Source organism: Microtus ochrogaster, chromosome 16 (genome assembly GCF_000317375.1).
Source record: "Microtus ochrogaster isolate Prairie Vole_2 chromosome 16, MicOch1.0, whole genome shotgun sequence".
Taxonomy (NCBI): domain Eukaryota; kingdom Metazoa; phylum Chordata; class Mammalia; order Rodentia; family Cricetidae; genus Microtus; species Microtus ochrogaster.
Window position 1 is genome coordinate 57,664,105 of NC_022018.1, and position 11,478 is coordinate 57,675,582.

Sequence of the window (11,478 nt, forward strand, 5' to 3'; positions counted from 1 at the left end):
ATTTATTTATTTATTTATTTTGGAGACAGGTTCTCTATGAGTAGCCTTGGCTGTCTGGAACTCGCTCTGTATACTAGGCTGGCCTTACACTCAGATCCACCTGCCTCTGCCTCCCGAGAGCTGAGATTAAAGGCATGTACGTACCACCACCACCGCTGGGCTATTTTTATTTATTTATTTTTTTAACTGCCTTTGCTCCAGCATCTGAGTCAACTTGAGGACAAAGAGGAGGTGCCATGTTTCCAGCATAGTAAACCCTCTTTCTGTGGGACCCCTCTCACATCCGGCATGCCCGTTCTCCCAGCCTGTTGCCTAGCCTCATTAGGAAAACTGCTTCATTTTGGAGTCTTGGGGGGAATTTGTTGTTTATTTCCTAAAATGACCATTCTAAGCGGCAGCTAGGTCATCAGCCAGTACAGTTGTCGAGATTGTAAAACAGCAGCTAACTATTGGCAGCATGATGATTTGGTTCCTCTGGGGGCAGCTTCAACAAGGTCGAAGTAACTGCAGAATGACGTTTCTTTTTCCATCTCTTGATTTCTCTTGATTATAAAGAGAAGAATCTCCGATGTGATGCTGTTCGTGGGGGCCCCATGATGAATGGGCTGTGTAGGTCCAAGAAGCCCCAGACTCTAGAAAGGAGGGCCTGAGAGGAACCGTTTACAACTAAAATGCTATCAGACAGGCCTGTGAGGAGTTCCCAAGCAAACATGGCCCCCTGGAGTCTCTTGTGGGGGCAGGATGTAGGACATGGTGGCAGTTTTGAGCTTGTTGATTCATTCCTCGGAAGGCTATCGTTCTGTTGCTCAGGCTTGGAGCTGGTGACCCTCTGTGGCCTGTTGAGTTCTGGGAGAAGAAACAGTTGGCAGGGGCTCACTTTTCCTCAGAGATCTCCTCTATCAACCCTGGCCCCAGCCACGGCCTTCCTGTCTGCCCTTCTGCCCTTGCTGGTGTCTGAACCACGGTGAGCGCCCCCTTGTGGCCAATGCTTCACCTTTTTTTTTTTCTTTATGTTTTGTGTTTTATTTTTGCTCAAGTTATGGTCTCACACGGCAGCCAAGCTGTCACTGAACTTGTGACTGTCCTCGTGCCTCAGCCTCCCGAGTGCTGTGAGGTTGCAGAGGCGAGCGCCTCACCTGGCTCGGTGTCACTTCTGTGGTCAGCAGTGGCAGGCCCTCGTGAACCCCAGGCTTTGGGTCCTTGATGGGCTGACCTCCCTTTCCTATTTTTACTGAGGTAGCTTCCACCCAGGCCCAGCCTGTGTTGCCAGGCACGGAGGCCACAGCAGCTTTCTGCCTTTGCTCTTCTGAGATCCATTCTCAAGGCCGAGGGAAGCCTGGAGTTTGTACATTTTACAGTGACGTAACCATACAAGGATTTATTCTCTTCTGTTTCATAAGTTCCTCCCTGGGACCAGTGACCCTCTCTCTGCTCCAAACTGTCCCTGTCGCTGTAGTCTGAGAGGGATAGCTCTCACCTCTTTCCTTCCCCTCCACCAAGGTGACGGTACTGTCCTTTCCCAAGGAGAAACTGCAGGTTATGGTGAGCTCTGTGGGTACTGTGGCTATGGGTAGGGTCAGAAAATGGCCCCTGACCAAGGCAACCGTGCTGGGCTCATCATGACCTGAGGAAGGATGCTTTTCCTGTCAGCCTCTGCAGGGGGGGACGGGACACACAGGCTCATAGCCTGGCTCGTGATGAAATGTGGAATTGCGCGGGTGAGAAGCTGTCCTTTGAGTGGCATTTCCAAATCTAAATCGGAAATTCCATCAGCACTGCCATTTTGTGATGAGAGGACCTTTTCCTTCTTTTGGCTCCCTGCAAGGACACCCAGGCCCCATCCTGGGAGCTCTTCTCTGGGGGTAATTTGTGAATCCCTGTATCCCAGCTCTGCAAGGGGAAGGGCTTCTACTAGCCCTGGCCAGAGGGTGGCCTTGTCTGGGGCATGGCGATGTGGCCTGCATCACCCACTCAGAGTTCTGTTTCGTGGGAAAGACTTCCAGATCACACTCCCTCATAGATGGCGCTGGGTCTTGACAGGGAGCTCTGGAAACCAAGCAGATACTCAGGGGGAGAGAAGAGTGTTGAAGATATGCCAAGCCAGCACCCAGCCTTGGTCTTCCGTTCCTGATCACCCACTAAGGTGATGGGCTGGGGCAGCCTTCACCAGCTATGGTCACAGTGTCTCCTTCTGGGGCCTCTTCATTATCATCAGAATGGCTTGTGCTTTTAAAAGTTAATGGTCTCTGCCTTGGTTTGCTTTCTGTTGCTGTGATAACAGCTGATTGAAAACAGGAAAGAGTTTATTTGGCTTATGGATTACAATTCACAGAGGGAAGCTAAAGCAGAAATTGAGGCAGAGGGCATGGAGGAGTGCTGCTGACTGGCTGTCTCCCTGTGGCTTGCTCCGCCTGCTTTCTTAGACCACATGGGCCCACCTGCTGAAGTGAGACACTGCCGAGAGTGGGCTGAGCCTGCCCACATCAATCATTGATGAAGAAGATGCCCACAGGCCAGTCTCGTGGAGGCAGTACCTTAACTGGGGTTCCTCTTTTCCAAGTAACTAATTAATTTGTGTCACACGGACAAAAGTTCTTCTGTTCTGTCCTAGTCAAGATTCAAACCTAGTATTTGGAGCTATGTATGGATTGTGTAGGCATGCGTGTGTGCTGTGTGTGTGTGTGTTGCAGGGGGAGGGGAGGGCAGGGCATGTGCTTGCATGGTACTGGTTAAGTATGAACCAAGGCATTCCGGCATTTGCTGACACTCAAGTTCCTTCCTGGTATCCAGAAAGCCATTAGACTGTTGAACATAAACCTCCTGAGTGGAGGGACAACATTGTAACACTCAGTTGACGGAGAAGGTGAAATGTTGGCTAAAATGTTTCAGCTGTCACAGCATGGTGAGCAAGGACGAGCAGGGCTGTGGCCTGCAGCCCTTCTCTCCTGCATACTGCCTAGACCCCACCTTTTTGCAGGTCACTTTGCACGGCCATACTGCCTCCCCCTACTGACAGCCTTGAGTGATGGCAAAATTTTCCATCCCTGAAGTTGGGAACTATTCCCCAGATCTTGGGGAGGGTACACGGAAAAGACAGTTGATTGGGAGATACAGGGCCCTTATATGTTGGTTGGTCTGTGAGAGGAGACTAAGAGGTTTGCTGCCTTAGGATAGCTAACAGAAACCCAGAGAGAATGGGAACTCTGGATGCACAGGGAGGCAGTGCTTTTCCTACGCAGATCTCTAAGACCACACAAGTCCTCGGGACATGGCTGGCTCGCCCCGAACCCCACCAGGGGTGAGGGGTTGGAATAAGTCCATAGATGTACCTGAGCACTCAGGGACTTTAGCTGCGGTCTCTAGCTAGGAAGTGGTTTGGAGGCTCCCTGGTCAGTGCCCGGAGAAGAATGGGAAAGAGGTCAATCGTGTTTTGAGGTATGCTTCCCATGGGACTGGGGGTCCATTGGCCTGCAGAAGGGACTTCAAGGAAGCAACTGGACCTTTAGCAGCATGGTGGACGCAGGTCCAGACAGAGGGGTTCATGCATGGGAGGTCCTCTGCCTTGTGCATCAGACCCTGCCTAACTGCAGGACTGAGGTAGTGGGTGTGGCCACTCTGAGCGGGACTGCGATGTCTGTTCCTCAGAAATGGAATAGAGATGCTCCAGCCAGAGATCCAGTAACAGAAAGAAAAAACAAAACCAAACAAAAACCCCTTATATCTTGTAGCCAAATTGTTTCCTGTATTAAGATTTATATAAATATGCAAAGACAACTGTAAACGAATGCCTCCTAGAAACCACCCCGGACTGGATGGATTCAGAGAGATTTTCTTTTTCTTTGAGGGCTAAGGATTTTGGAAATTTCTCCAGCTGCTGTGGTTTGCTTTTTGATGAAAATAGTATTTTAAGGAAACAGCACACACCGGAGCAGCTAAAGCAATTTGCTTTGCCACTTCCCTCCCATCTCTGGGGTGCCCGTTCCTTAAGTGCTCCATCTGTGCCTCTTCCTCCGGCCCCTGCCAACCTGCAGAAGGCAAAGGCTGGCATGGGCTGGCGCTGTAGGGAGAGTCTCATTGGTGATGCCAGAGACAGTTCATCATGAAGAACAATCTTTACCCCCTGCCCCCACTGGAGAGGACAGAGGGATGGATGGAGCTTTGTCTTTTAGGTTTGGGGGAGAAGTTCTTTCTCATCTGGCCATTAAGAAGGCTGGGCCAGAGGGTGAGTGGGTAGGGTCTTTTTCACACCTATCCACACTACCAAATAGTCTCTCTCTCTCTCTGGCACTGTGGAACCTTTGCTCAGAGAGATCCTTTCTAACAGCAAAGGTAGCAGAGAAGCCCACTGTCAGCCCCAGGCCTATTTGGAAAGAGAAAACCAGTGAAGACAAAAGCTGGCAGAGCTGCTTTAAGGAATTCCTGCCAGGGAGGGGTGGGGTGAAAACAGAAGTGGGCACAGGAGGGGGAGGTTTAGTGGGCTGGAGGGAGAAACGGGCTGATTATTAAAGACCGAATTACCTGGTCTAATTATGAATGCTCTTTAACAACACAGCTCTTGACGCAGATCGGAAGTGACTATATTCAGTCCCCAAGAGGAGGAGAGCGCAGGTAAGGAACCAGCCATGCTCCCGTGTGCATTGTGGTGGGGAGAGGTGTAGACCCCACCCCTGCCCCCAGCCTGTGAGAGTCTTTCATCCAGCTACCTCAGAGCAGTATGTTAGGGATGATGACCTCCCCAGCCCCCCACCCCTCTCCCTCAGCCGGAGGTGCCAGAAACTTTATAAGTTTGTTTTGCAACCCTGGCAGGTTGTATGTCTTGGTTCTGCAGCCCTGATACCCTGGCCTGAAGGTCACGTGGACCCTCCCCGTGTCCTAGGGGATAAATGCCATCTCTTTCACCCTAAGGAAAGGAGAGAAAGTCCACACACAGCTACTCCAGCCATAGCTAGTGTCCACGGTCCCTTTCTCATGGCTCTAGCAATGCCCTGGGTGTGGGGTGAAGGGTGGTAGGCTGAGCTACCTGGCCCTGGCTCTTCTTTCTTTGCTGTTCCTGGTGCTTCATCCCTTGCCTTTCCTGCTTGCACACATCCTAAACCTCTTTCTAAAACTAGAGCAGCCCCACACTGGTCTGCCTAGGGACTGGGCCAGGACTGGGCCCAACCATTTCATCACCACCACCACCCCCCCCCTCGGTCAGCCTGCCGTTTTATCAGTGGTCCACTCAAGGGGACACTTGCCCTACTTAAGCTCTGTTTATGAAACAGGGACAGCAAATCCCAACCTGCCCACTCCGTTGGGTTGTTGTTAGGACTGAACGAGATAAATGATAGGAAAGTTCTCAGATGCCATATGGAGAACTAAGAAGGCATCATTTTCATCTCTTGGACAACACGTTAGCTGGCTCTCAAGTGAATGCTTGAGATGATTCTCTTATTTTAAAAAGGTTTATTTTGGCTCACAGTTTGGAAAGTTCCAGGGCATGAATGGATGATTGATTGCGCTTTAGGAAGTGTGTCAAGTGCTCATCATGAGGGGAGCATGTGGCAGAGAAAGCCACTTACAGCATGAGCTAGGAGGCAGAAGGGAAAGAGGCAGCAGCCAGGGCTCCACAAGGCCCTACAAGGACACACCCCAGCCACCTCAGACCTCTAACCAGGCCCTAGGTTCTACCACCCCCAATAGTACCACTCTGGGGACCATGGCTTTAAAACACAGGCCTTTGGGGGACCTTCAGTGAACTGCAGCCAACAGACATTCTTGTTTCCTTTTGCTCTGCTCTCTGTGGTGGCCACAGCTCTCGTTAGCATTCCAGGGCTCTTCTTACCTGTCCCCAGGGTCGCTCTTCTCTCTCTAGTGAGAGAGCAGGTGTCCATGTAGTCTTGCTAGTCTCTCACACTGCATGGGAGCTGAGCTGGAGACGGAGTGAACTGCCTGTATCAGCCTGCTCAACGACGTATGCATCCTCCTGTCTGATGGCCAAAGCTTCATGGTGTGCATGTGTGTGAGCGTGTGTGTGTGTGGGATTGTATGTGAGTGTGTGCATATGAGCGTGTGTGTGTGTGTGTAAGCATATGTGTGAATATGACTGTGTGTGAACATGTGTGAGCATGTGTGTGTATTGTGTGAATGTGTGTATGAGTGTGTGTGTGTGTGTTGGTTTTACTGGTGTCTAGAAACAGGCTTCTAACTGAGGCATGGCTGGATTTGGTGGGCTGGAAACCCTAACTACAGTTTCAGTAGCGCCTGCCCATATGGGTTTTTTTGGATAATGTTAGTGGAGGCAACAGTGGAGTGCATCATTATTTGCGGACTTAGTAATGAGATTGCTTTTCCAGAGACAAGTAGCCAAAAAGAGCATGGAGACAGGATACAGCTCCGTGGTAGAGGATTTGCCTCATGTACAGGAGACCCTGGGTTCGTTCCGCAGTGCGGAGGAAAGGTCCATCTTCAGCCTCTTTGCTTAAATTGTCTGTCACTGGGTACCATCTACCTTAAACACAAGTTCTTACATCAACAAACTCTACAAATGTATATATTATATGTATGTGTGTGAGCCTGCATGAGTTTATGTGTACCACGTGTGTACAGGTGCCCTTGGAGATCAGAGAACACTGAGTTCCTTGGAAGTGGAGGTGTATGAGGTCATGAGTCATCTGATGTGACAGTTGAACTCAGGTCCTCTGTAAGACAGTGTGCACTCTTAATCACTGAGCCATCTCCAGCCCCCATGCAACAGAGTGTTTCTTCTCAGGGCTCAGCTGGGTGGTTCTTCTGCTCTCTGGGGCTGAATCGCCTGTGGGCTGCTTTCTGCTGGAGCTCAGCCAAACTGGAAGAGCCCCTCCCCTCCCCTGTGTTCTGAAGTTTCTCTCTGCGGTCATACTCCAATGAGGTGTGCCAACTTATTTACAACACGTAACTTGTCTTGCTGTAAGGCAAGCCCCAGTGACCATGTGCTCATCAAACTATTGCTTGTGCTCTATTTGCTAATGTCTTATTGGCTAACACAAGTCTCATGGTGGTCCAGGCAGGAATGTGCAAAGGGATTCATGGGGTTTGAGACATGGAAGGCTTGTATCATTGGGGCCATAGATGCCACAGCTCAGCACAGCCATTTCCCCCTTTTCTTCTTGAGAAGTCACCCAAACACTCCATAGAATAGATAGCACAGCAGCTACGGGAGACAGCTGAGCTTGTGGCAGTGGGACTTCTGCCTCAGAATGGTGTGCATCCTTCAACTGGGACTTGGTGCTGATGTCCCCCTCATGTCCTGTGTAGGACTTGCCAGAGGTCACACAAGCCCAGGCTCCTCTGCCACTAGTCCTTGTGCTCCTGGCTGTGTGATACTGCCTCTTGCTCATTGACTTTGGGTGTGACCTCCACTGAGGCCCATCTCGAAGAAGCCTCCGAATGTCCTCAGGTCACCCGTCTCTGGCACGAGGTGGACCTGGATCCAATCACTTGTCTGTCCCCCACCCCACCCCACCTCTACTCTTCCCTTCAGGTTCTATGTTGTTCCCAACAGTCCCAATCTCATCTTCAGATACCCCTCCTAAAGAGGCACCTCTTTAGATACCACTAAAGAGGCAGCATGGTGTCAGTGACAAGCGGAGGGCTTGTGTCCACATCTCTGGACAGTTTACCTGCGGCTACCAATGCACACAGCTGAGTGCAGACGGACAACATTTAGTGTTGAGCTGGAATGAGAAATGCTTCTGCTAGGCTCATCTATTAGAACACTCCATCCCCGGGTGGAGCTCTGGGGAGCTGATGGAACCTTTAGGGGGTGCAGCCTTGCAGGGGAGGAAGTAAGTCCCTGGAGGCAGGCTTTGAGGGTTCATAGCCAGCCCCACTTCCTATTCAGGGCACAGCCAGCTTTCTGATCCTGCCACAAGGCCATGCCTGCCCTGCTGTTAGGAACTCTAGCCTCTGGAGCCAGAAGCCAAAATAAACTCTCTCTTCCTTAAGTTGCTCTGGTCATGGTGTTTCACAACGATAATCTGATGCACACGCTATCTTTGCATGTTTTATGTCTGATGCACATGCTATCCTCACACGGTGTTTTATGTCTGATGCACACGCTATCCTCCTATGTCTTTGCTCTTCTGTTTTCCAGGAACCGTCCTTGTGTTTCACCCCGGTGCAAGTCCTCTCCAGCCTATGTTTGGACAGGAGGCAAAAGGCAAGGTCGGCATTTGTGAGATGCGCCGAGAATCTGCCTGGAGTGGCTGGAAGCCCCATCCTTTCCTCCCTCTCCCAGCAACCTCAGCGCAAGTTAGATCACACCCCCTTATACTGCGCTCAGAGACAGACAACAGACAGGCTCAGGAACCCCAGGACACCAAACTCATCTTCCTCTCTGGAGGAGAACTGCTATGGAACACAGGGCTTTTCCGAAGCACATTCATTGTGTTCACGCTGCTGGTGACATACGGTGACGATAATTCTGAGTGTGTGCATGTGGAGCGGAGGAGCCAGTGAGGCTCGGTGGAATGCTCACCTTCAGCAGGGCTCTGCTGGCTTGGGGACCGCTGATTTCCTTCTGCAGATTGGGAAGGCACTGGGGGATCTATTTTGCTGCTGCCTTTCTGGGATTAAGCAGTGCAGAGCTGGAACCCTGGGGCCCATTCTCTGCTGTCATTGAAGTGATCCGAAGAGTCACTTCCTGTGTTCTCTCAGGTCTGGGCATCTGCAAGATGGTGAGTCAGAGGTATGGTGGCTGTAACTCTGCTCCTGAAGTCTGCACACACGGGGAGCTACAGATGTCCCCAGAATCAGTACTCAGTTGTTTTTATGTAACTCCAATAGTCAACTCCACCAGCCTGTACTTACAAAACGAGGCTGCATAGGTCCTATTTATAGCAACAGCATTACCAGCCAGAAATTGATCATCCACAGAGTGACTACTGGTTATTTCTGGAGTGTCTGAGGTCGGACCTCACAAACAAGGGTGAGAATGTGGTCACCATGCCTGCATCCTTTCTGACCTCTTTGCTTCACCTCCTGTGCAGCATCTCCATTTTCAGCTCCATCACAGGGACCAGACAGCTCTTCTAATCCCGAGGGGCCCAAATCCCCGGGCCACTGAGCAGCACTGCCAAGCCCCACACCTCACACATTCTCCTTGAGCTTTTGACTTGATCCCCCTTGTCTGCTCACAGTCGGTGCGCCCTCAGGAGAAACAGTGCTTGTGGACAGCCTTGACATCTCGAACGGTGGAAGCTTGAAACCTAACACAGGGAAGGGCGGGAAGGAGTTAGGGGGACATCCAGCCAGGCTCAGGAGATCACCGGGGGGTCACCCACTGCAAACCAGCTTGAGCAAACGTGGCGTTTGTTTGGCGGTGAACTAGGACGTCCCATGTAGCAAGTCACCGGGACGGAAGAGCTGTAGGAAGCAGGGCCGCAGGGGCGGGCTTCACCCAGGGACCACTGCCCTGCGCCCACTCCTGCCTCCCTTCCCTCCTTCCTTTCGCCCTTGTCCTCCTCTTCTCCCTCTACAGTTCCTGTCCCTACAGACTGCCCCTCTCCGTACGCCCAGGGATTGATGCATGTTCTCTTGCTCAGCACCCCTGTGGTCACATATATATGTGAAACTCGAGGCAAAACTACAAGCCGCCTTGCTTTGGGCAGCTGTTGACCGTGTGGAAGGACTGTGCCTTTGGTTGGCTACACTGGCCTCAGGTGCTGGCTTCTGCTGGCTGGAGTGAGAGCAGTGCAGTCAGTATCCCACGACCAATGTCTGTTTTCTTGGTTTCTGCACTTGCCACATCTTACCTGATTCCTGCATGGAAACGACATGGCTATGTTTCCCCCATTTCCTGGTTGTCAGGAGAAAGTGGGAGTCATTGACATAAGCTGGTGGCCCTGCAGGTAGCTTCTGCATGTCAATTGCTTGAAGCACACACGGCTTTTTGCCTGTCAATGTGGCTGACACTACGCCAGTGGGCCATGTTTGCCCCACCTCTTTCTGATTCAGACGCACCAAGGTTCTGAGATGAACACCTTTAAATTTACCTTTTGTAAGAGCACACCAAGGGCTGGAAGGGGCCCCTCCCCTTCCTCTTCCTCCTCAGTCCTCCCAGGTGCTGGGCAAAGGCTAGGTGCCCACAGGAAAGGCTGCGCTGTTTCTGGCTACTTCCAGTGGGCAGAGCTGCTCCAGCCAAGGCCCTGATCTCTAGGGTACCAGGATACCCCTCTTCCAGCTGGGCCTCCTGCCTGCTACCTTGGCCTCTCTGTGGCTTCCATGTCTCTCCCAGGCTGGTGGAAGGCACTCTGGGGTGTGGGAGAGCCCAGAGACAGTCCACCGCCATCTCCCTCAAAGGCTCGCCCTTGTCTGAAGCTCTTCTTCTCTAGACTCAAGCCTTTGGAGTCACCAGCCCTGTTCCTTCAGTTCCTCCACATTTTGGGGCCATTCCTTTTCTGAAACAAAGCAAAAGCTGCTTGCTGGGGGAACCAGAGGAGGCTAGTGAGTGGGTGGGTGGTGTTCCCATGGTGTCATCACGCCTCTGTGACTCTTTCCCTGGGTCAGTGAGGGTGGGTTAGCCTCAGGATCTTGCTGAGCCCGGGAGCCAGCTGGAAGCGGTTTCATTGAGAGCCAGGACAGAGAAAGTTGGCTTACCTCTTTCCCTTTCCTGTGCCTCCTTCTCTCTAGAACTTTCTCCCTGCGAGAGGTGAAGGGAAGAGACAGACAAGAAAGGAAGGTGCGCCTGGCCGCACAGGTAGGTCAGAACCCCTTGGCGTGGCCTCCGCGTGCCATCCCCGTTTCCCTGCAGTGACAGTCTGTGAAGCTCCTTGTTTTCAGGATGTCACAGCCTTCCCAGGCCTGCCACCTCCGTGTGAGGAACTTCCCTGGAGTCAGACCTATCAGGCCCTCACTTGGAGAGAAGGGAGTGCTGCCTCCTCAAGCGTGTGAGAGCATGCCTGTCAGCGGCAGCAGCCCCACAGCTAATTGGGGGTTTGTCTGGGAAATGTCAGCAGGACCTGTTGAGTCCTATTAGAAGTCATTGAGAGTGACAAATGACAGACGATCTCCACGCTTAATCGCTGCTTACCCAGAGGCCTGATCAGGAGCCTCCCCCGGACAGGGAGTGGGTTCTGCCAGGGAAGGCAATGGCCATCCTCCAGGCTAGCGGGAGTGGGGCCACATAGCGCAGTCACAGCTGGACAAAAATGCAGCTTTGGAGGGCTTGCATTTTCTGCAAATGCATGCAGCTTTTCAGAGTCTGAGGGTGCTGTCTGCAGGAGCCTGGGAAATCTGGAACCTGGGAGGTCCCTGGCAGGGCTTCCCTAGGTGCCACTCTTTGGTTCCAGTCCATTATGTACTGGAGACTAGTCCTGGGTCCCTCCCGGATCTTCCTTTTGGGCATAAGCGACAGATACCAAATGTACACATTAAAGTTAAGTGAGACAGCATGACATCAGGTGGGCAGAGCTGCAGGAGATGGGATGGAGGGCAGAGCTGCAGGAGATGGGATGGGGG